The 25,239-nt window shown below is 49.1% G+C and overlaps 1 long non-coding RNA gene across 1 annotated transcript; it reads right to left on the minus strand.

Moving 5' to 3' along the window:
* Positions 1–11,314: 11,314 nt before the first annotated feature.
* On the minus strand, positions 11,315–20,616 carry LOC140600123 (uncharacterized). The gene is made up of 4 exons (XR_012003300.1): positions 20,322–20,616; positions 16,063–16,281; positions 11,926–12,081; positions 11,315–11,527 (listed from the first exon to the last, which is right to left on the minus strand). It is a non-coding gene; the product is annotated as an uncharacterized lncRNA (long non-coding RNA).
* Positions 20,617–25,239: the final 4,623 nt, after the last annotated feature.

The following is a 25,239-nucleotide window of genomic DNA, read 5'->3' on the forward strand; positions in this document are numbered from 1 at the left end:
TTGGCCTTAGCTGATCATGGTTGATCACTGTGCTAAGACATGGTCCATGATTGGGCTCTTAGGGGCCCTGTGAGGGGTGACCAAGATAGCCTCTTTCCTCCAGCTGCTCTCTCTCCTTCCCTCCCTCCCTCCCATGGCAGCTGAGTAGGCACACCCTGCTCTCACACCTTCCAGGGTCCACCAGATACCCACTGGATCCCTGAAAACACTGATAGAACTTGTTTCTAGAACCTCAGATTTTAAAATTCTACATCTGATTTTGTTTCTAAATGATTTCCACTGGCAACTTTGTCTAGCTATGCACTGTAGAAACTTCTTGGGGTAGGAACCCAGTTTCCTGCCAATCACAAGCCTCTCCACCCCCACCCCTGCCCCTGTGACCCACCAAGGGTCTGGGTTAGAGCTGATGAGTGACTTTGGCATTACCACCTTGGCTAATGACCTTGTCACAGGGTGTGCATATGCAAGGGCTGGGGCATGGGGGGCACTGGGACACATCCGACCTCCCTTTATCTGCCTCAGCAGCTACCTTGGGATGCACCCCCTACCCCAGTGCCTCCCTCCCCAACACACACTGGAGTGGGGTGCAAGGGCCAAATGCCCAGGAGGCAAGAAGCTGATGTCTCCCTTTGGGAAATGCCTTCTCACACTCTGCCCAGAGTGGATTCCAGCAAAGGGGGTGGATGGCCAGAGTGTCAATGGAAACAGTGAAATCTCTAATCTCCAATCTGTTTCTGCATTCTGGCTCCAATCCCAGTTAAAAAAAAAAAAAAAAAAAAAAACTAGCAAAGAAAATAAACCTGCTTAGGGCTCAGCTGGGTTGGGCAGTTGAGGGGATGGTGGTCTGCAGTCCAGGGAGGTAAAAATGAGGCAAGAGCATGAAGAATTCTGCATTGTTTCACAATTGGTCCATTGCTCCCATAGTCATACAGACTGGTAGGGACGAGGGGGAAGTGGGATTATAATGAAAGAGAAGAAGCAGCAAAACATGGTGTGAATCTGGGGAGGACACCATGGGTTACCTGTTAGCCTGCCAGGCCAGCGGCTCAAGGAGGTGAGGACTCCTGGCCGCTCCACACAGGCCTGCTGGTCCAGCCCTCCTGCCTCCATCTCCACCTGGGCAGCTGGAAGTTTCAGACGATGAGTAGGTCCTTTTCCTGGGCTAGACCCTCACCCCGCACCCCATTTCCTGGAGAGGCTAGGGCGGTTTTCTAAGTTGCTAGTTGAGGGGCCTGGGGAAAGGAGGGAGTCCTGCCTCAGAGTGAAGGCTGCAGCTTCAAGGCTGGGGACGGAGGGCCAAGGGTCTGAGGAAGGAGACAAACTGGGGGAGGTGGCTCAGCAGTTCTAGTCCTATGACCTCACGACCTCACACTCAGTAGACATTCCTTTGCTCTCCTGCTTTGGGGGGAGAGAGCAGACCCAGGGCAGCTGTGAGAACAACCTGTCTCGTTCCCTGAGCGAGGGCCACTTCCCAGGCACTGGGCTTCGCGCTCCACACAAGTGATTTCATTTAATCACCACAGCACCCCAGCAAGGGGGGAGGGACAGCAATCCTGGACTGAGTTGTTCAAGGTGACTCAGTTCTTATTTGGCAAAGCTGGGGCTTGATAGTGCTGTTACCCCCCTCAGCCACGGCCCTCGTGGGGTGCGGCCTGCCTCACGGAGCCCAGGACGGCCCTTGCGCCGGCTCTCAGGGCAGGGTGGAGGTGGAGGGGGTGGCCCTGGCTCCGAGGTTCGGCCCAAGCACTAATCATCTGGGCAGGCCTGACTCCTCACCAGAGGTGTGAGCATGCCTGGGTGTGGGGACCAGAATGAGGCACTTTAATGAACAAGTTGGAATCCGTTGGTGAGCAATAAAGTGCCCTGGGGGCATTTTCCATCCTAAATCGGGATGATTTGACTCTGCAGATCCTTGGTGCTGAAGCCATTTCCAGGGCAACTAGAAGGCTTGTGGGGACTCTAACAGGGCAGGGCCAGCAGGGAGCTGAACCCGCAATGGAGGCCGCAAGCCCTTGCCTACCTCCTGCCATCCTACCCCCTCCATTTCAGGCACCGAGGGTCTCGCCTTCCTCTTTGAGAGCCTGTTCTGGATTGCTGGGGTGTGCACTTGCCTGGTTATCCTCGGATAGTTAAGCTGAACCCAGCGGGGATTGCCCGGGGTGTCATCTGTGCCCACAGCTTCGGGGAGCATGCTATGTCCGACCTCAGAGTGGCATTTCTAGTTCAGGCTTCTTTTCCATGTTTTTGCCTGAAAGATTCTCCAGCAGTGTGTCCCAGAGGCACCTCAAACTCATGCGGTCCAACTAGAGCTCATCCTCCCTTTGTCCCCCACTCCACCCCACCAGCGAGCACAGAATCTCTCTGGAATTGCCTCCCTCTCTCCTTAGTATCCCAGGTACCCCCAAGTTCTGCTTCTTGACCTCAAGAGGTCACATCTCCATCTTCCCTTCTCTGCCCCTCTTGAAATCCCATGTATTGAATTATTTATTATAGGAGCCTCCTGACAGTCTTCCGCCTTCCAGTCATCTAGCTCATATTCTTGGGCAGTCATCCCAAAGCCAGGCCCAGAGCATGTCATTTCCCAATTCTGACACTCTCGATGGCTCCCCAGTGCCTCCAAAATACCCCCAAACTTTTCAGCATAGATTCACAGTCCCCACCTTGAATTGACTCCCAACCCTACTTTCTAGCCTGGCTGCCCACTCTTGCTCCTTAAAATCTGTGTGTTGCAACTGTTCCAGACCCCCTAAATCACCCTTGCACTTACTGACTCTATGATGTGCCTTCCACGTACTTTTACTTGGTGTGAACAGTCCTGCCTCTGACCAGCACAAAGTCCCACCCTTGGTTCAAGACTCAGCCTAGACACGGAACACCCAAACCCAAATGACAGTTAGGACCATGGGAGCCAAACCCAGTCCTCTTAATTCTGTTGTTGGGCCTTTTGTCATGAATCCTTCTGTGCCTTGGTTTGTCCATCTGTAAAAAGAGTATAATAGCAGTAGTGCCTGCCTCATTGGGTATTTGAGGATTGAGACTGTGTGTAAAGTAGAAGAGTGTCTGGCATGTGGTGTCACTTAGCACTTAGCACTTTAAGTGTCTAAGAATAGCTATAATACCCCAGACTATGAAGCCTCCTCGGGTCCCCTCCCCAGACCTCCATACTCCCATAGCATTTGGTTGACACTGCTGATAGCACTTACCACATTGTTGTGGAGTTAGAATGTGGTAATCCTTTGTTAGAATCCTTTGATGGCAGGGGCACCTGGATGGCTCAGTCCATTAAGCATCTCCCTTCTGCATAGGTCATGATCCTGGGGTCCTGAGATCAAATCCCAAGTTGGGCTCCCCAACTGGTTGTGGAGTTAGAATCCTTTGATGGCAGGGGCACCTGGGTGGCTCAGTCCGTTAAGCATCTCCCTTCTGCATAGGTCATGATCCTGGGGTCCTGAGATCAAATCCCAAGTTGGGCTCCCCGCTCAGCAGGGAGTCTACTGCTCCCTCTGCCCCTGCACCCCCATTCCGCCCTGCTTGTGTGTGCCTGCTGTCTCTCTCAAATAAATAAATAAAATCTTAAAAAAAAAAAAAAGAATCCTTTGATGGCAATTGGGCAATTGTTAGAAACCCACGGAGGCGAACAAGGGGATTTTTATCACAAACTTCAGGGTGGGTCTCATAGCACCCAAGGGCAGGAATGCAGCAGGACCTTAGGAAGCCCTGGCATTGGCAGCTGGAAGCACTGCTTGGGCAACATTATCTTTCAGAACATCCACCTAATTATTTTCTTTGTAGACTGTAGCCTTGAAGACTTGACTGAAGCCTGCTGCCCAGAGCACCTGAGAGTATCTGACACTGTCTAACACGAAAAGATGGAATCTCTCTGGGTCGCAGTTCAGGAGCATGGGGCGTGGGAGGGGGTAATGCTATACAGAATTATTGCTGAGGAGCCTCAATATGGGAGAGGGAATGCGATTAGGGGGTCTATACCACAGACTACAAATTGGTTCCCCAAATCTGTTTCCTCATCCTTCTTAGTAATAGAACTCCCAGTTTTCGCAGTTCTGAATAAAGACTACATTTCCCAGCCTCCTTTGCAGTTAAATCTGGCCACGCGACTAAGTTTTGGCCAAAGTGTCTTTAAAGGGTATGGATGGCCTTTCCTTGCTTCTTCCTAGTAGCTGGACTCTGGAACCAGACTGAGTTGAAATCCTGGCCCTGCCACCTAGTTGTGTAACCTTGGGCAAGGTACTTAAATCTCTTTCTTAGCAATAAAATAGGAGTAAAAATAATATTGACATCATAGGGCTATTGTTAAGACTCTATGAATTAATATTTGAAGAGTGATTTGAATGGCTCCTGGCACATAGTGTGTGCTCTCTAAGTGTGGCTCTGGTAAGGACAGTGATGTTGATGAGGAGGAAGATGGCCAGGTTGCAGCTCGAGTACATGTGGGGTCATGAAGGAGACCCCTACACTGAGGGTGCCCTCAACCCTTAACACCTGTTGAGCCACAAAACCAGCCTGGACTGCTTGCCTCTGGCCATGTTTATAGGAGAGAAAAAGCAAGTTCTGCCTTAGTAAAGCCACTGTCATTTAGGATGATGCAGTTACTTGCCACCTAACCGAATCTTAAATGATAGGGGGCCTTGTAGGTCCAGCACACAGCAGCTCTGTCCACTGCATCATGTAGTAGGTCCTGAAACCGTGTCCTATTGTGCCAACTGAGGTACATTCTTTCAAGACAGGATAGCTTTCTGTGTCATCCTTGTATTGTCTATACTCCCTATAAAGTCCTGCTCACAATAGGTGCTTGGTAAGTTTTGAATGATGGGGGAAAATGATGCTAAAAAGTGTTTGTCTGGCTAAGCAGACTCTGTCATAGTCTGAAATATCCAAGGGATTCTTTGTTGGCTGGTTGCAGAAAATCGGTGGTAATGAAGAACAAGGTTTATCCGGCATAATGTGTGGTGTTCTAAGGGACAGGTGCATTATATTGCTTAAACCTTATGACCACCCTATGAAATAAATACTCCCTTCAGCCTCATTTTACAAATGAGGACTCTGGGACTCTGGGCTTCAGAGAGAAGATTTTCAGATTTTCTGATCCACACAATAGAGCCAGGACCCAAACTCAGGCAGTTTCACTCACCTGGGATCTTTTTTTTTTTTTTTTAAAGGACTTTATTTATTTACTCGTGAGAGACAGAGACACAGGCAGAGGGAGAAGCAGGCATCACACAGAGAGCCTGACGTGGGACTCGATCCAGGGTCTCCAGGATCACGCCCTGGGCTGCAGGCGGCACTAAACCACTGTGCCACCGGGGATCCTAACAGTTCTGCTATGAAACTTTCTCCAGACCTTTTCTCCTGTGAGCCCTTTGGAAAGGAGGCTGAGATCACCGAGAAGACTTTGCTTCTCTTTCTACTTTGGAAGTTTGTCTGGAGGAGGGCTGAGCTTCAGGGGGAAATGTCAGGGTTTTCCTGAGGTTAGTGGAGTGAAGATCCACGCGGACCCTGACACTGTACAAACCCAATCCCCCCGTATCCCCACACTGGCTAGCGTTTCTGCGGCCATGGCTACCAGCTGGTCCACTGGGCTGATCTTCGGCAAATAGTGACAGAGGCAGTTTGTCTTCATTTTGCTCCAGCCTGTTATGTGATTTTCAACATCCCAGATCTTATTAGGGCCCTCACATGTTGCCTCCACAAGAAAAGCTTCATTTTGAAAGATGAAAATAAAGAATGACCCTGTCCCCACAAATGAAAATTTCATGGTGAGATTTTAGGCAGCAGAAATTTTGGGGTTGGAGAACTTCCCGTTCCCTCTGGAATCATCCCTTCTCCTTCCCCTGTGCCTCTTCCTCTTTCTTCTTCCCCTCTCTCTTCCTCCTCTCCTTTTCCTCTCTTCCTCCTTTTGTTTTTTAAAGATGTTATTTATTTATTCATGAGAGACACAGAGAGAGACAGAGACACAGGTAGAGGGAGAAGCAGACTCCTTGCAGGGAGCCCAATGGAGGACTCGATCCCAGGACCCTGGGACCCCAGGACCACGCCCTGAGCCGAAGGCAGACGTTCAACCACTGAGCACCCAGGGGCCCTTCTCTTCCTCCTTCTAACCACTTCACACCCCGCTCTCTTTTTCCTGGCCTAAGAGTCCATGTGTCCTTCAGGGCCACTTTCAGTCCCTGCCTGTTCCCACGCCTATGGGCCATCCCTGTCCCCCTGTCCATCCCTGGCTCAGAGCTCCCCTGGTGCTTACAGTCTGGGCTGCGTGCTTCAGTGCCTCTTCATGCCCTGGGCCAATCCTCCACAAGGACCAAGGCCACATTGAGTTGCCAGGGATCATGTTTCAGGAATTTCTTCTTTAGGAAGTCTTCCGTCTCAGGGAAATTTCCATGACCTCTTCAGTCTCTTCCTGCCCTTTTATTTTTTTTAGTTTTAAAATATTTTTATTTATTTATTTGAAAGAGAGCAAGAGCGAGAGAGATCACAGAGGGAGAAGGACAAGTAGACTCCCCACTGAGCAGACAGCCTGACACAGGGCTCAATCCCAGGACCCTAAGATCATGACCTGAGCCTAAGACTGGCACTTAACCAGCTGAGCCACCCAGCCTTCCCCCTGCCCTGTTTTTTTTTTTTTTTAAAGATTTTATTTATTTATGCATGAAAGACACACACAGAGAGAGGCAGAGACACAGGCAGAGGGAGAAGCAGGCTCCATGCAGGGAGCCTGACGTGGGACTCAATCCTCAGTCTCCAAGATCAGGCCCTGGGCCAAAGGCAGGTGCTAAACCACTGAGCCACCGGGGCTGCCACTGCCCTGGGTTTTAAAATTTTTTTTTTTTTTAATTTTTATTTATTTGTGATAGTCACAGAGAGAGAGAGAGAATGAGGCAGAGACACAGGCAGAGGGAGAAGCAGGCTCCATGCACCGGGAGCCTGACGTGGGATTCGATCCCGGGTCTCCAGGATCACGCCCTGGGCCAAAGGCAGGCGCCAAACCGCTGCACCACCCAGGGATCCCTGCCCTGGGTTTTAAAGATTACCTACTCTTCCTTGCATTTCCCTCATGGTGCCTGATTCAGTGTTGGGTGACAGGTGCTTAGGAAGTATTCACTGAGCTAAGTCTTTCTCTTTCTGGAAGCAAACGTGAAGGGTCATTGAGCAATGGTGGAAAAGCTCTCTTATTTTCAAAGATCTCCCAACAAGGAGGCAACACACGTCCAGGGTTTGGGGATCAGTGCTTTTTGGAGACTGCCTGGTTGTGCGGCAGTGGGTGCTCTGGCGCCCCCTCTGGCCTGGCTGGCCTTGACGGACGCTCCTCTGGTGCAGCCTCTAGGCTGGAAAGCACAGTGGGCCATTCCTGGGATGACTCAACATCCCACTTGGCCTCAGCTCCAGCCTCCTCCCTCCTGGCTCCAAGCAGTCAGCCCCAAAGGACCAGGCCAGGACCACGGAGGTCCCAGATTTTCTTAGAAAGATCCCAGTGCCAAATGGGAATGGCCATGGCAGAAATTCAGCAAAATGCAAGCACAAGCACTTTCAAGCCATGGCTTTGTGTTTCCTGTCCCCATGGCCTCCTTCTGCCACACTTCACAATGCCTAGATGGAGGGAGTTCATCTCAGACAGAAACACTTGTTTACCTCTGTGACTTTCCCCAAGACTCAGATCTACAACCACCAGGAAACTGCTTGGAATGGGGCTAAGTATGTGTGTGGGGGGGGGGGGGTGCGGGGGGGCACATCCTGCTGTGCTGGACCTAGACCCCTGACTCCAGCACCTGGGGAAAGTGCAGCCCCACAAGGAGCCCATTCTAGACAAAGCCAGAGGAGGTGTTTGGGCCTGGGTTTGCATTTGTACTGTTACCTGGTGTTCAAAGGCCCTGTGACACCCTTGGAAATGGCATCCATGTTCCCGGCATTCTGCTCAGTACCTCCTTGCCAGCTTCTTTCCCTCCCACAACACTCTGGGCCACAGGGTGGAATGAATGGACTTGTGACTGAAGGCACAAGTGGAAACAATGTCCTCTTACTTCACGTTTGCTTGAGACCCCAAGACCTTTGCATCTTGCCAAGCCTGAGTTATCCCTCCCTGGGCACATTGCATCTACTCCTGGAATGGCCTCAACACCCTCACCCCATCCACACACTCCCCAACCTTCAGGATGTGATTCAGTTTTGCTTTCATTGCCTTCCCTACTCCAGAGCCCTCAGAGACTTCTTTTTCTCCTTTAAGCTCTTAAGTCTTATTATTTGTACCATTCTTGAGTGGCATTCAACATTGTGACATTGTTTATTGTCTTGCGTGGCTATGAAGTGTTTTGTGTGCTTAGTTTCCATCCACCCTCTACACATTTTTTTTTTAAAGATTTTATTTATTTATTTATTTATTTATTTATTTATTTATTTATTTATTTGACAGAGAGATAGAGCCAGAGAGCACAAGTTGGGGGAATGGGAGAAACAAACTTTCTGCTGAGCAAGAAGCCTGACCTGGGGCTTGATCCCAGGACCACGGGATCATGACCCCAGTCAAAGGCAGATGCCTAACTGACTGAGCCTCCCAGGCACCAGCTCTGTCTAATAGAAATAGAATGTGAGCTACATATGTAATTTAAAAATATCCAGTAATCACATGAAAAAGTACAAAGGAACAAGCCAAATTAGTTTTAATAATGTATTTTATTTAACCCAATTTATCAAAAATAAAATAAGTAGAACCAATGTAAAAAAATTACTGAGATATTTTACCTTTTTCTGGTACAAAGTCTTCAAAATCTAGTATGTATTTTACACTTGTGGCACGTGTTATTTTAGCTGCTAAATTTTCATGGAAAACTCTTTATCTCCATTTAGACTTTTTTTAAAAGATTTTATTTATTTATTTATTCATGAGAGACACAGGGAGAGAGAGAGAGGCAGAGACACAGGCAGAAGGAGAAGCAGGCTCCATGCAGGGAGCCCAACGTGGGACTCGATCCCAGGCCCTGAGCTGAAGGCAGTGCTAAACTGCTGAGCCACCTGGGCTGCCCTCCATTTAGATTTAATGATGACCTCTCCTTTCCTTTCATCTGCCAAATATGGAACCAGGGCATCATCTTGGCGGTTCTAAGATGGAACCACAGAACTAAGGGAATTCTGGGAATTATAGTTCCCAGCCTCTCTTGGTGCCATAGAGAATGTGGAAAGAGATGGTGGGGCTATCGAATGGACAAGGGACAATCGGGCTCATTATGCCATTGGACAAGCTCTCTTAGGAGTAAGTGGTAAGAGGGATCCCTGGGTGGCTCAGTGGTTTAGTGCCTGCCTTTGGCTCAGGTCGTGATCCTGGGGTCCTGGGATTGAGCTCCACATGGGGCTCCCTGCAGGGAGTCTGCTTCTCCCTCTGCCTGTGTCTCTGCCTCTCTCTCTCTCTCTCTCTCTCTGTGTGTGTGTGTCTCATGAATAAATAAACAAAATCTTTAAAAAAAAAAAAAAAGGAGTAAGTGGGAAAAGTGGGAAGAGTTGCCATTTGGGAGGAGCAGCAGAAGCAGAGAAAACACTGGGAAGGCAGGCAGTAAATACAGCAAAGCCCCTGACTAAGCCCAGAGGAGAGGAGTCTCTGGTAGTGGCTGGGAAAGCAGAGGAGAAGGAATATGGAAGAAGAACAATGGGTCTCTGAAGTGCTCTGGGCATCCAGATGCTCTAGTGTCACAAAACAGCCAGATTTATCTCTCAATGATATCCACATGGAGGGTGCTTATGGTTGTTTCTCTCCCTGACTCTAGGTGCTAAGATTTGCTGGGACAAGGTGTGCTCCTGAGGTCTCAGATACTCTATGAACTCAGAGGCTGTGGGAATCCCACCTCCTCCAGTCAACAATCCCTTCAGCCTGAGCCCCTTATTTTGATGCTTGCTCACACATACACTGTCATGGCTTGTTTGGGGTTCTGCATGTGCTACATCCCTCCATGTAGCCCTTTGTGGACAGAGGCCCAACCTATCTTCTATATCCACACAACCTGGAATGTGCTCCACATAGCAGGGCTGGACGGAGCTGGCGCAGAGGCCAGCAGGGAAGAACTCTGGCACCACCAGAGCCACTAAAGCTGCTCCTGTCACTGGTGGGCAAGGGTCCAGAAGAAGGGACAAAAGTCCATGGAGGGCCACTTCCCTTTATCCCAGGGCAGTCAGCCTGAATGAGGAAATGGAGGAGCAAACTTGGCTGAAAGAAATCAGAGATCCTCTGGAATCAACCCTCAGGCTACTGAAAAGAGTATTGCAAACAAAACCTGTGTGTGTTGGGGGGGTAGGGCCTGGTTGCCATGGCACCAAGGGCACTAGGCCACACCCACCAAGGCTGGGCAAAGCAGAGGTGAGGTTCTGCAAGGGACACTCTGGAGGCAGCCAAGTCCTCTAGAAAAAGCTAGCACCGCATTGGAACAACTGCCAAGTAAAGAGGAGAACCCCAAGTGAGGACACCAGCTTCTGATCAGTGAATGAGCCACTTACCTCTCTCTTTCTAGGCATTATGCCCAGATATTGGAAGTATAGTAACTATGACTTTTCTGTTCCTTCTTCTTCTTCTTTTTTTTTTCCTGTTCCTTCTTAAGAAGGTCTTAAGAACTTTAGGGCTAGGCTAAATAGGTCTAGAGGCCATCTAGTCAGTGCCATCATCTTGCAGATGAGGAAACCAAAGTGAATTCGAGGTCAGGTTGGAGGTAGAGTCTAGCCTCTTGGTTCCTCCCGAAATGCTTTCTCTTCCTCCCTTGGTCCTTTTTGCTTGTCTCACCTGATATATTCTCTCTTCCATCCCCTCTCAAGACTGGGATCTTTTTTCTGATACTTCATCTTCTGAAGAGATAACATTCTCCATGTTTCTTGATTTCAGCAGCATGAGAGCAAGCTTTGAGTGCCAGGTGCATTTGAGGATGTTATATAAATGGTTAGTCAGGTCTCATCTAGTGATCTGGAGGGAGCACCCATGGGACAGGAAGTCAGACTTCATGGGGCTGTTGGGACATCCAAGCTGCCAAAGTCAGACCATGGTGCTTTCAGCAATGAAATAGGGTGGATTTGACAAGACCGGTCTTCAGAGACATCCCTCAACCATAATTTGTGCTTGCAATTTGAAGATATGACACCAGATGGCAGTGTTGTTCTGTTATGAATTTTAGACAACTTGCCATTCTGAGAAAGGTTTTCAATTTCATTCATTCATTCATTCATTCATTCATTCATTCATTTGACAAATATGCACTGACTACTTACACTATGCCAAGCACTTTCTAGGTACTGGCGATACAGCAGTGAACCAGACACAAAAAGCTGTGACTTTTTTTTTTTTTTTAAGATTGTATTTATTTATGAGAGACAGAGAGAGAGAGAGGCAGAGAGAGAAGCAGGCTCCACGCGGGGAACCCAAAATGGGACTTGATTGCGGGTCTCCAGGATCATGCCCTGGGCTGAAGGCAGCACTAAACCGCTGAGTCACCCAGGCTGCCCTGTGACTTCTTGATGCTTATATTCTTGTATAGGGAGAGGATGACTAAATGAGAAAAGCATTTGGTATATCATACATGCTATGAAGAAAGATAAAGCAGAGAAGGGGAAAGGAGGGCTTGGATGGGGGGACATTGCAAAGTTAAAGAGAAGTCAGAGATGATGAGAGCATAGAAACTGATAAGTGAGAAAGTGAATGGAGCCTTATGCAGCAGATAAATCTCAGAAGCAGAAAGTGTTTGCATAGAAAGGGGCTATAGAGTGGGTTATGTTATGTTTGACAGATGGGGAGACTGAGGCTCAGAGAGGGATAGTGATATGCCAAGTGGACAATCTGGAGGGCAGAGGTTGGCAGCCTTGAGTTCTAAGCCCATCATAGCCTTCCCTGCCTCCCCCGCCTCCTCTCAAAACCTATCTTGGTCCTGTGAAAACTCATGAACTCACCAATTGCTGTTTACTCCTCTTCTCGAGAACATTTTCCAGCATTTTTCAACTTCTGGTCCATGGATTTTGGGCAGGAGTGATAGACACCAATTCCAACAAGCTTCCATGTGCTTTCCCTTTCGTCATCAGTGCCACTAGAAGCAAGGACTCCAGAGCCTCGGATGATGAGAACGTCACTAAAAGGAGGGATACTGGGGGCACCTGGGTGGCTCAGTCAGTTAAGCGTCTGCCTTGGGCTCAGGTCATGATCCCAGGGTCCTGGGATTGAGCCCTGCATCGGGCTCCCTGCTCAGTGGGGAGTCTGCTTCTCCCTCTCCCTCTGCCCTCCCCCCACTCATGCTCTCTCTCTCTCTCAAATAAATAAAAATACATAAATACATACATAAATAATAAATAAATACAATCTTTTTAAAAAATAAAATAAAAGGAGGGAGGCTGGGTCCCTGGATGACTGCATGAAGCCATGTCTGGATCTTTGGACTGTGGCATGAGTGAGTCCCATGTGGACAGCACCAGGGATAACTATGGACTGACAATTAAGACATTGAGATTTGGGGGTTGTTGTTACAGCAGCTGGCTTACCCTAACTATTACCTCACTTTACCCCAACTGTCCACCAACCTTAGCTCCCTACATTTCTCATAGGGGACACTCTGCTGTTTCTGTCTGCCTGCGCAGAGCCCTTTTCTCTTTGGTTGGTCATAGTTCCCATTTTTATTGGAGGAGCCATCCCTCTTCTTGGTAAAGCTCTTTCTTATGAGACCTCCCTACCATCATGCAGAGGGCAGCATGTGACCCAAGTGGCCATTCTAAGTACACAGTCCTCTTGGCCAACTAATTGGTTCAAGGGCTTGGGGATCCCTGGGTGCCTCAGTGGTTTAGCGCCTGCCTTTGGCCCAGGGCCTGATCTTGGAGACTGAAGATTGAGTCCCACGTCAGGCTCCCTGCATGGAGCCTGCTTCTCCCTCTGCCTGTGTCTCTGCCTCTCTCTCTCTCTCTCTCAGTCTGTGTTGCTCATGCATAAATAAAATCTTTAAAAAAAATTGGTTCAAGGGCAGATACATAATATCATAAGAGTCTTGCTTGAGATTCAAGCTTTGGATGCTGGGAAGAGAGTCTCTCCTCCTCTGAGGTACTGAGTGATAAAGACCAAGAGAACCTGAAGCTGCTGGAGCCATTGCCCAAGGACACAAGAAAGAAGCTGACAGAAGAATGAAACCAACACAGAGACACAGAGAGGAAACTATGCCAAAGAGCCAGAGAGAAAATCTGACTCTTTCACATCATTCCAAACTTGCCAGAAGCCCTGCCTACCTTCATTTGTCCTGGTTACAAGAGCCAATTACCTTAAAAGAAAAAAAAAAAAAAAAAAAAAAGATCCAGTTTGGTTTTTGTCACTTAGCACAGAAAGAGTTCTGATTAATAAGTAATTATAGAACTAAGATGTGTTGAGACTCATTGCTCATGTTCTGAGCTACAGACCACGATCAAAGGGCAAGCAAATCAGACCCCAGCCACTAGGACCTCCGTTTCCATATACAGACATATGTGGCAGGTGGGCTTGATGCCAATGTCAAGTAGCAAAACAACCTGTTGACAAGTTGGGTCTCATTTTCCCACATTTTAGGTTGTTGGCTTATCAGGATATGAGGAAATATGCACCTTTTCCTTTCCTTCTGGATAAAGCTGACTTTTGAGTTCTTGAGGTTTGAGCTTTCCTTATCTCTGTGAGGGAAGTAACAGTCTTTGGTCTCTGTTTCCGGCCAAATGGAGAAGTTGTCAGGCAGGGGTGGGCTGCCCTGAGATTTGGGAGCCTGTGCCCATCTGGTGGTTTAACGAGGTATCTATCCGGAGGGGCAGGGGAGTAATATGGCCTTTAAGGGTGTGGAACCTCTTGGACCAAAGAGGAGAAACGTTGGAGATTCTGTGGGACTGGGGGCAGGGATAACCAGAGGTTGGCCCCATAGAATTATTGAGGTGGTTGGGGGCTGCTCTGTGTCTGTGAGAACTGGACCCCAAGAGCTGAGGCTCAGAAACCTCGAAGAAGTTTCTGACTGCCCAGGTCAAGACTGCCTCAGAGTAGAGGCTCTCCTCAGTAAGGACCATGTGGGCAGCACCAGGCTCAACCATGGATTGACGTTATGGCCCTGCTACCCCTTTTCATGGGTGGGCAAACCCTAAGGTCTTTCTATAACCTTCTTCACCAACTATCTATAGCCTTGACAAATGCAGTTTTAGCTGGATGAAACTTAATTTGGGAAATTTTAAAAATACAACGTGTCTTAATCCTAAATTTTGTGGAGTGATTAGTGTCTGTACATATTTATTTATTTTTTGTCTGTACATATTTAATTACCAAGTGTTACAAACTATGGAGGGAACTTACTGAGCTCCATGAATCCATTTAACAGGGAATCTGCTCAATTCAATGGGAATAAATGATTTTTTTTTCTTAGTGGAAAACTTGTTCCAGAAAACCTCCTTAGATAGTTTAGTCTTAGACCAGATGGAACTGGGCACTCTCACAGTTCCGAGTTTACTTTTTATCAAGACAAAAAATAATCATTTATTATGTGCAAGAGCTTTAGGCTCTCTTGATTCTGTTGCTCAGTATTTTAGAGGAAGAGAGGCTCTCCAGTATCCATAAACCAAATCTTTTTTTTTAAAGACTTTATTTATTTATTCATTAGAGACACAGAGAGAGGCAAAGACATAGGCAGAGGGAGAGGCAGGCTCCATGCAGGGAGACTGATGTGGGACTCAATCCCAGGACCCTGGGATCATGACCTGAGTCAAAGGCAGATGCTCAACCGTTGAGCCAGCCACCCATGTGCCCCCATAAACCAAATCTTAAGCAAAATTTGATTGTTATCATCAGGTTGTGTGTCTATCTCTGAACCAATCAGTTGACCAAGGGGATTGACCAACAGCCAGCCTGGTCAATCCCCACAACAACCTCTAAAGGTGAATATCATTATCCCTATTTTCCTGATGAACGAACTGATGTGGAAACAGGTTAATTTGCTTGTCCAAATTTGTGGAGGACATTATGATTATTTACCAACATCTCATTCCCCTTTCTTTCTGAGAACATGGGAGGAGGGTACTCCCCAGCTCTCTTGAAGTTGAATGAGATCATGTGACTTTCCACAGCCAGTGAAATGTGAATGGACCTGATAGAGCTCACTTCTCAGGGGAAGCACTTAATTACTAACACTTGACCCCCTAGTTTTCTTCCCTCTTCCCAGTAATTAGGGAAGGCTGTGTATTGACACGGAGGTGTACTACAGGGTCTTCAATGTGGAAGGCAGCTGCATAGAGTCACTTAGACACGTAACAAGGCTTTGTGTGCATGAGTACATCTTTGTGGTTTTTTTCAAAGATTTTATTTGAGAGAGAGAGAGAGCACGAGCAGTGAGGAGGGGAAAAGGGAGAAGGAGAAGCAGACTCCCTGCTGAGCAGGGAGCCCCATATGGGACTTGATCCCAGGACTCCAGATCATGACCTGAGCCCAAGGCAGACGCTTAACTGACTGAGCCACCCAGGCACCTCCATCTTTGTCATTTTAAGCCACTGGGATTTGGGGGTTGTCTGTTCCTGCAGCATAATTTAACCTACCATGATTTTTTTTTTAATTTTTAAAGATTTTATTTATTTATTCATAGAGACACAGAGAGAGGCAGAGACACAGGCAGAGGGAGAAGCAGGCTCCATGCAGAGAGCCCAACGTGGGACTCGATCCAGGGTCCCCAGGATCACACCCTGGGCTGCAGGCAGTGCCAAACCACTGCGCCACCAGGGCTGCCCTAAACTACACTCTGCCACCGGGGCTGCCCTAACCTACCATGATTAACGTAAACACCACTCAATTACTAAGTAGCAGAGCTAGAATTTGAACCAAAATGTGTCAGACCCCAAAGCTTGTGTTCATCACCACTGTATCGCTATATCACTGCCATTCTTTGGGAGGTATGTTTAGCAAAATTTACAGTTTTCCTATCACTGGTGTTCCCGTAATCTCTGTGAGATTTCACCTCCAAGGGATTCAGCTTCCTCCCTAGGTTTTCATACACTTCTTGGGTAGCTGTGTTCCCCTCATTGCCAGCTACTGAAGTTAGGTAAAATGAAGGGACTCACCACCGGAGCAGCCAGCAAGCCTAACATGAGTGAGAGCTGCGTTTCTCTCTTATGCACCTCCAACCAGTCTCTGCCGCGTCACCGTGATCCCCTATGGATGCCAGATTCATGCTTGAAACCCTCTGAGGGAGGATCCAGTTGGGAGCTGAGGGGTATCTCCAGGGTCATGCCGTGGAAGGAAGGAGCCAGGAACCGCGCAGGTTGTTGCAATGCTGTCAGCTGAAGAGGAGTGGAAGGTAGGACAGCCATGGAGTGACAGAGAATCCAAGAGTCCCTGAGATGCTAGTTGTTTAGTTTCTAGAACAGTTCCAGATTTACATTAAAATTGAGCATATAGGGGTGCCTGGGTGGCTTAGCGGTTGAGCGTCTGCCTTCAGCTCAAGGTGTGATCCTGGGGTGCGGGATCTAGTCCAGCATCGGGCTCCTTGTAGGGAGCCTGCTTCTCCCTCTGCCTGTGTCTCTGCCTCTCTCTCTGTGTCTCTCATGAATAAATAAATAAAATCTTAAATAAATAAATAAATAAACAAACAAATAAATAAATAAATAAAATTAAAAAAAATAAAATTGAGCATATAGAGGGGCGCCTGGGTGGCTCAGTTGGTTAAGAGGCTGCCTTCGGCTCAGGTCATGATTTCATGGGTCCTGGATTCGAGCCCTGAGTCAGGGTCCCTGCTCAGCCAGGAGTCTGATTCTCCCTCTGCCTCTCTCCACCCTTCCCCCACAGCTTGTTCTTTCTCTCTCTCTCTCAAATAAAAAGATCTTTTAAAAAAATTTGAGTATATAGTACAAAGAGTTTCCATATATCCCTTGTGGCCCATATATATTTCTATTATTAGTGATGTGCATTAGTAGAGCACATTGGTTACATTAATAATCCAATATTGATCGATTATGACTAACTAAAATCCATGCTTTATGCAGTGTCCCTTTGTTTTTACCTAACGTTCTCTTTCTGTTCCAGGAATCCGCCCAGGGTACACCACATTACATTTAGTCACTGTGTCCCCGTACAGACATGCCAGTTTCTCCAACTTTCCTGGCTTTCAGGGAATGCTGGTCCAGTATATTGCTGGAAGCCCCTCTACAGGAATTTGTTGAATAGCACTTTCTCTGAAGATTGGACTGGGGCTTTGAGGTTTTTGAGCAGGGATATGTTTAAAGCTTTTTCCAAGTAGTTCTAACTTGCAGTCAAGTTTGCCCAGATGATTAGCTCACAAGGGACAGTCTCCTGCTTCCCCCTGGGGCTGGGCACAGAGAGAGACCAGTAAAACTTGCTGATTGTCTGTGACAAGGCTCAGCTCTCCTCCTTGCCCTGGAATCTCTGAGGCAATTAACCTTGTGATACTTAATTGAGGAAACTGAGGTTATTCTTTCACCATCCAGCATGGGGACAGCCTTGTCATTCCTTGGGGTGGGGGGGTGATGAGCAGCCCCTAATGGGAGAGGGGTGCCCCCATGACCCCAGCGTGGCCAGTTGGAAGGCAGCACAAGGATTTGGGAGGTAGTGAGCTCTTGTAGCAAAAGAGAAAACAAAACGTTCATAGCCATCTTGTCTGATCTTCAGCTACCTTCTAAAACACCGTATTAATTTACTACCCAAAGGCCATTCTCAACTCCCTTCTGTCTTGCCCTCTTCTGATCATAGATACTTTCTAAGCCTTTTTGGTAACTCAAAATTTCAACCCAGTTCTGGTTAACAAGATACAAGGAAAATTTGCCAGGAATTGTGGGGACTGTGGGGGTTTCAGAAGCAGGGAAAGCTTCTGAGAAAGATTTTAAACCTCTGATAAATAAGAAAATCACATGAAGAGAGCTCTTTCCACTTTGACCTTAAGCCTACATCCTGACTTTGATTTTTGTTTTTGTCTTTAAAGATTTTATTTATGCATGAGAGACAGAGAGAGAGGGGCAGAGACACAGGCAGAGGGAGAAGCAGGGTCCATGCAGGGAGCCCGACGTGGGACTTGATCCCGGGTCTCTAGGATCCCACCCTGGGCTGAAGGCAGTGCTAAACTATTGAGCCACCAGGGCTGCCCTTTTTTTTTTTTTTTTTCTAATTTTTTAAAAAAAGATTTTATTTATACATCCTGACTTTGGAGGGAGTCTTAAGAAGATGTGATACCTGGTGCTATGGCAGCCATCTTACAACCATGAGGGGGAAAACAGAATTTAGACACTGACCCAGAGCCCTGGCATCTTGGAGTTGCAAAGCCAACATGATAACTGCCCACCTCAAGACTTCTTAGTAAGCAACACTTCTAATACTTTAAGTTCCTATTAGTCAGAGTTTCTATTTCTTGTAGAAAAACACAAAAGGCTCTGTTATAGGCCCTATGAGGTTAGGTGAGTAGGCATCATCCTTAGAGTATAGATGAGGCCCTGAGAGGTTAGGTAATTGCTTGAGGTATCCTGGCGTGGAAAGGCCTGCCTTCTTGGGGTAGCTGAGCAAAGAGTGGGCATGAGTGTGGGTGAGGATGACCTGGAGTTGGCGGGGAGAGGGCACATCTGGAACAGTAGGAGAGGAACGGGGAGCTTGAGGGCAGGGGTAGGCAGAGGAGGCACAGGGCAGGTCTGGGGACCTTTGGCCAGAAAGCACACAGACTCAGGTGAAACAACACAGAGCAGCCCGCCTTCCAGCAGGGCCTTCCTTGTGCTGTCTCCAGACAGCCTGCAGGAAGGAAGGAAAGGCAGTGGCTGGGATTCAGTGTAGACCAAAAGGACCTAAATTTAGATCAGACATCCAGGGAGATGCTAGGAAATCCACTCGAGATTCTCTCTCACTCTGCATCATGGCCCTCCAGAGGCACATCCAGCAACAGCGTCTTATGTGACTGTCCCCATCCGCCCCAGCAGGCCTTGGTGGGGAGCAGGGGTGAGAACATTTCATTTCCAGGTGTAGGAACCAGAGGACAAAGCCACTCCTGGAGTAAAGTCTAGAACCCTGGTCTCCTGGGCCCTGGTCTCAGCCGTGTCACCTGGGAGGGAAAAGGAAAGTAGCAGGTGCTCCTTTCCATGGTGTGAATGCGACTCCTGTGGCTGATTTTGCCACAGCCCCCTGCCCCTGCTCCCCACTGCTGACCTGATTCAGGCCCCCAGGCCCCTCTTCTGGTGGCAGGCCTCTCCTTGTCCTGCCCTGACCCTGGCTGTTGTTCCAGCTCTTGGCCCACAAGCTGATGCCACCCATGTGTGTCCCTGACCTCATCTCTGGTTTGCCACCTCTGCTTCCCCCTAATCCTCACCCCAAATTACTGCCTCTGGCCCCTCTTGGTAACTTGCTGGGACCCATTCCCTCCCAATCTCAGCCACAGCTCCCCATGTCATTGTCGACCTCCCTGGATAGGCCTTGGGGCCTCATGTGGGGGATGATGGTCGACCCCACGAGTTGGAAGTGGGTGTCTGGGTGGTTGCAGTTGAAAAGGCCCTGTACGCTCACTCTGGATTCCTTTCATTTTCCCAATGTCATACCTCTCCCTCACAGAGCCCAGAGACCCCCTGGAAGCCTGGATTCCCTCCCATCCTCCTAACTGCAAACTCCTCCTGCCTGCAATTACTTTCTCTCCTTCACTGAACAAAAACACATGTCCCAAGTTGACCCACGGCTCCTCCAGCTCTGTCCTCCCAACCATCGCCCTGGATCCTGAAGATCTGGCCATCTGGTGTCTGCTTCCCTTGTTCTGTGCCTAAAACCTATTCCTCTGTACCCTCTCTCTGCCTTTTATTAATGGTTACCATTGCATGATGCAATCCTAACCCCCACTACTGTGGTCTAGGTCAAGGCTCACCACCTCTCCTCCCACCCCTGAAGTCTCACTGCACCTCCAGCTGAGCTCCTCAGCATCCTCGAGTATCACTTCCTCCAGGAAGCCTTCCCTGATCTCTACTCCCTTTCTCTCAGGATTGGCTGTCTTATTGTTCTGCATCCCTAGCAAACCTTGATTGCAACTCTCCTCCCACTATGTTATGGCCATTTACTGGGTGGTCACTCCCATTAGGCAGTGGTTCCTGGGGGAGAGGGAACTACCTCACTCTGCCTGGGAGCCTCCCACAGTGCCCGGTATGTGGCAGGTCCCCATAAGTACAGGTTGCTTTGATGAATTCTGTGGCCAGTTGCCTTGTAGCATTCTGAAAGCACTTCCCGTTGGAGGGCCTCTGAGCTCCTCTACTAGACTAGAAGTTTCTTAAGGCCAGGAACCTGTCCTGTTCCTTGGGTCCACTCCCAGAGCTTCAGACAGGTCCTGTGGCTGGGGCACAATACTTACTCAGAGGAGGATGGTGGACAGAAGGAGGTGTGTGCCACTTGTTTCTTCGGGCACATCCAGCTGTTGACTGATGTGTCTCCAGAGGCAATCTAGTTTAAGAGAAATGTTTTTACATGCTTGCAAATCCTACCTGATTACAAAGACCCTTGAAGGGTTGGGTGGCTGTGAGCTCTGTGGAAGCTGGGTGGCAGGAGAGCCACTGTGAATGAAGGCAGAGGAGAGGGCTGGGTGCTGGGCAGGCCAGTTTCCAAATGGCCCACCCCTATCCTGGGAAGGCCAGAGGAGTGTCTGGATCCATCTGGGGGACTGGGGATGGTTCATGAGGGTGGGACAAACCTTCTACTCCACCCCTTTACCCACAGGCCAGCCTCCTGAGCAGGGAATATGGACTCCGGCTCCCAGCTGGAACCCTACAAGCAGAAATGTTCTTTTGGTTTTCCTGTTGGAATCCTTGGAACAGGAATGTTCTCGTGGGTTTCCTGTTGGAATTCCATGAAAAGCCCTTTTATTCTTCCAGCCTCGTGCCCTTGAAGTTTCAGGGGCACGGGGTCCTGGGGGATTCCCAAGCCCAGCCCCTCCAAAGCTTTGCCCACAGGCTCTGGGCATCTAATTAGCATGAAAACCTCCCAGAGGAGAGACTCTGCTGCACCCCTACAGTGCTGCTGCTGGGCTTTCTGAATTAAGCGCCAGTCATTTCTGTTCTGCTGATAATCAGAGTCCTTGCACGGTGGCCAGCCCTGATGTGGGGTGGCCAGTATGATGGAGTCGTACCTGATGGGCCACGCTGCCTAGGCCTGGATCCCTGCTCAGAAGCTGGCTATAGAGTTACCCCAAGCTCTCCGGGCCTCAGTGCCTCATCTGGATAGTAACCCAGTCTGTATCACGGAGTTGTCAGGGCGATAAAGGAGCTAACTCTCCCCGCTTCTTTTCACAGAGTCTGGGACCAGGTCACTCTTGCTACAGCCCGAGCCTGGTCCAGCCCGCCCCTACTTTTGCGGGACAGAATGTCTCCTCTTCCTCTGCCCCGCCTCATCCATCTCACAACTCTGGGTTCCTGGAGCCCCTTCCTGCTCCCAACAGCTCTGGCCAGGAGTCAGGGGTCACACACAGGTCCCCAGGGGCCCTGCCTGAGGCCCCACCCATTTGAGCCGCCTCCCCTGGAATCCTGGGCAGGCTGAGGGGCCTCCTTTGTACCTGGGTGTGTACGAAAAAGGTCCAAGGCTGAGGCCAGAGCACACTGTCCAGTTAGTGTGTTTACTGAGGCTCAGCTCCTGCAACAATGGCTCTGTGATTATCCTATGGGGCCCCCAACAGAAAGAGAGACAGGGAGAACACCCCCCAATCCACCCCCTGTCTCCTTTCTTTCTTTCTTTCTTTCTTTCTTTCTTTCTTTCTTTCTTTCTTTCTTTCTTTTTTTCTTTCTTTCTTTCTTTCTTTCTTTCTTTCTTTCTTTCTTTCTTTCTTTCTTCTTTCTTCTTCTTTCTTTTCTTTCTTCTTTTCCTTCCTTTCTTTTTATTTTTATTTATTTTTTTTAAGATTTTATTTATTTATTGAGAGGGAGAGCACAAGCATGGGGAGAGACAGAGGGAGAGGGAGAAGCAGACTCTCTGCTGAGCAGGCAGCCAGACATGGGGCTCGATCCCAGGACCCTGGGATCATGACCTGAGCCAAAGGCAGACGCTCAACCAACTGAGCTACTCAGGTGCCCCCCTTCCTTTCTTTTTAAAGATTTTATTTATTTGTCCATGAAAGACACAGCAAGAGATGCAGAGATACAGGCAGAGGGGGAAGCAGACTCCCTGCAAGGAGCCTGATGTGGGACTCAATCCCAGGACCCCGGGATCACGCCCTGAGCTGAAGGCAGATGCTCAACTGCTGAGCCACCCAGGTGCCTCATCCTCTCCCCTTTCTTCTGCTTCTTCCTCCTCCTCTTTTTCCTCTTCCTCCTCCTCATCTCAGCCTCTTTCTGTCTCAGGACACTTGCACATTCACTTTCTCCCTGAATCCCAAGAAACCCTAGTTAGGCGGGTGGAGGTGGAATAGGACTCCATTCCTCACTTAGGAATGAAATGCAGACAGAATAATAATATTAGTTGCTCCTGTTGATTAAATTAAATGTTAAATCTAATTAAAATGCTAAATTAATTAAAATGTTAATTAAACATTTCTTGGAAGAGGTAATTTGCTCACACAGTGGATGAATCAGAACTGTATGGAATGTGTATGATCAGAAGCCCTGCCCCATCCCTTCCCTTCTCACCTTCCCCCTGCAACATAACCCTGTTTACCAGTTTCTTAGGTGTCTTTCCAGAAGATCCTATGTAAATCCCAAGCAAATAGGGCACCCCATCTGATTTCCCCACTCCTTGCCCAGATGGTAGCATATGACACACGCTGTCACACCATGCTTTCCTATGCAACACAAATCTTGGCATCTCTGCCCCTCAGTCCCTGGACGGTCATCCCCCCCACACCCACTGCCCCCGTTGCATGACACCTGCACTGAGCATTTGCTGTAGCCTGGCATTGTGTGGAAGGATCCGAGTGGATCACTTTATTTCCTCAAACTAAATGCCTGGTGTGCTATTATCATCCCCTGTTACAGAGAAAAAAAAAACAGAGGTGTGGAGAGTTAACCTGGTCCATCTGATCCCAGAAACAGCACTCTCATTCACTGTGTTGTCTGGAAGGTTCTGGAAGGGCCATCTTCTTGATTTTCTCCACCACTCCCCCTAAAGAGTGGTTTAAATACAAATGCTCATCAGTTCTGCTGAAAGCCACAGGCCAGACTGCCAACGAACACACACTTATTTGTGCTATTTCCCCACCCACGGAGGGAAGGGGCCCAAATGTCCTCCAAGCGCCTATATGAGTGCCAGTGCCTCGCTGAGCCCCCACGTGTGCAAATTAGTATTCCCATTTTCTAGATGAGGAAAATGAAGCTCTGAGAGTTTGAGGTTGACTTTTATAAAGGGCTCACCTTTATAAGCAGGATTATGAGCAGGATTATGGCTCAGGTGTCTGGGTTTCCTCCCAGCAGCCCATTCAGTCCAGGGCCTCTCTCTGGGAGGCAGATGGGGGCTGCGCCTGGCCCCCCTCATGGCAGCTGTGGAGGTAGACCTACACTGCCCCGGGGGACGGGGAGGAGGCGCTTCTTGAAGCCTGATGAGAGGGATGAAACCCTGTTCCCTGTGTCCAATCTGAACCTCCTAGGACAGAAGGACCAGACTCCTTCCAGTGGTGCTGGGGGCAGCTAATGTGGCTGCGAAGAGCAGTTCTTCACAAGGAACTGGCTTCTTTGAGGCACCCAGGATAATGGAGAGTATTCTTGGTTTCTTGTTTGTCCCTTAAATGTGTTGGGGGGCTGGGCTAGTCCTGAGTCCCAGACTACTGGCCTGTCTGGGTGCTGTTCTGCTCCTCTGGGCTCTTGGCTTTCCAAAACGTCCCATTTGAGGAAAGACGTTCCAAGGTAGGGAGGTTAGGGTTTGGTAGGAGGTTGACCTGCACTCATAGTGGGGGCCTGGAACCCAAGAAATGTAGCCTTCAGCAGCTCCCCGTGTGGGCCCTTCATGGTGCTCCTGGTCGCTTCTGCACCATGAGGTGCCACTGAGGATGGGCCAGGGTCTCAAGGCCCATCCTGCTGTGGGACTGGTTCTGTTAACTCCGCATTGCTTTCCTCTGGCTACTTCTTGCTAGACTCTTCCCTGCCACTCTGCTCTCCTTCTCAGCATTCCCAGCCACACTTCACCCCCAGAATACTAGCAACAACAGCCACCACTGACTGACCCCACACCACATGCATTAGAGCTGCCATTTATCAAGCCCCCACCATGTGCCAGGCATGTGCACAGCATTTTACGTACATGATCAATTAATCCTCACAATACTCAGGTGAGGAAGGTACAATTATAATTATGATCTCCATTTTATTTAGATGAGAGAACAGAGGAAGAGACCCTTCCAAGGTCACTGGGTCAGCCCAGTGAGGGCAGGCAAGTCTGCATGGCTGGAGGCCAGCTCTTGCCGTAGGGGCTGAGCAGGGAGCTTCAGGTGTGTAGAAGGAGAGGGGTCAGCTGGAGGTCCTCCCCACTCTCCCACCACCTCTAGGCCCTGGGCCCTGGGGCCAATGGAGAAAGGAAATGGCCCGCTGTGGGTGACCTTCTATTCTGGTCCCCTTGAGTGGCTTGAGTGGCTACCTCTCCTGTTCTGAGAAGTGTGGGGCTAGGGTGAGAAGCAACAAAGAACCTTCTAGTTTCTTCCTTCACCTCTCTCTCTCTCTCTCTCTTTCTCTCTCTCTCTCTGTCTCATCCATCCATCCATCCATCCATCCATCCATCCATCCATCCAGTCATCCATCCAGCCAGACATCCTTCTCTATATCTTTGTCCTGGCAAGAGGCAAGGTTGGGGGGGCTTTGGAGAACAGATGCCACCATATCCTCACAGCCAAAACCCCTTAGGAACCCTACGAACAGAAAAGCTCCTCTTATTACAGTTAGATTCTTTCCACCCAGAGTCTAAGCTCTGCCCCAGCCTGGGCAGACCCACCTGGGGGCTTCCTCTTAGCCTCTGGACACATCCATTACACACTTCCCAACCCGCAGATTTGGGGAGCTGCATGGCTGTTGGGAAGCCAGTTCCTCCACTCTTTCCATTAGGGACTTTCCAGTGCAGAGGCCCCATCACCCCATCACTCTGGCCCCCGAGGGCAGGTCCGTGCCTCCCTCATCAGTGGGGGACCCTATCCTTCCCTGGCCATATTATGCACCCCCTTTACTCCTTCCTGTCTCAGTGGCTCTCCTTTGGGATCTCTGGGCCTAATTCCATCTCTCTGGGCCCTAGGCCTGGGGGTCTGTGCTTGCTCCTGACCAGCACATAGCAGTGAGGGGCTGCTTTCCCAGTCACACCTGGGAGAGCAT

The sequence above is a fragment of the Canis lupus genome, chromosome 11 (genome assembly GCF_048164855.1).
Source record: "Canis lupus baileyi chromosome 11, mCanLup2.hap1, whole genome shotgun sequence".
NCBI classification, from domain to species: Eukaryota; Metazoa; Chordata; class Mammalia; order Carnivora; family Canidae; genus Canis; species Canis lupus.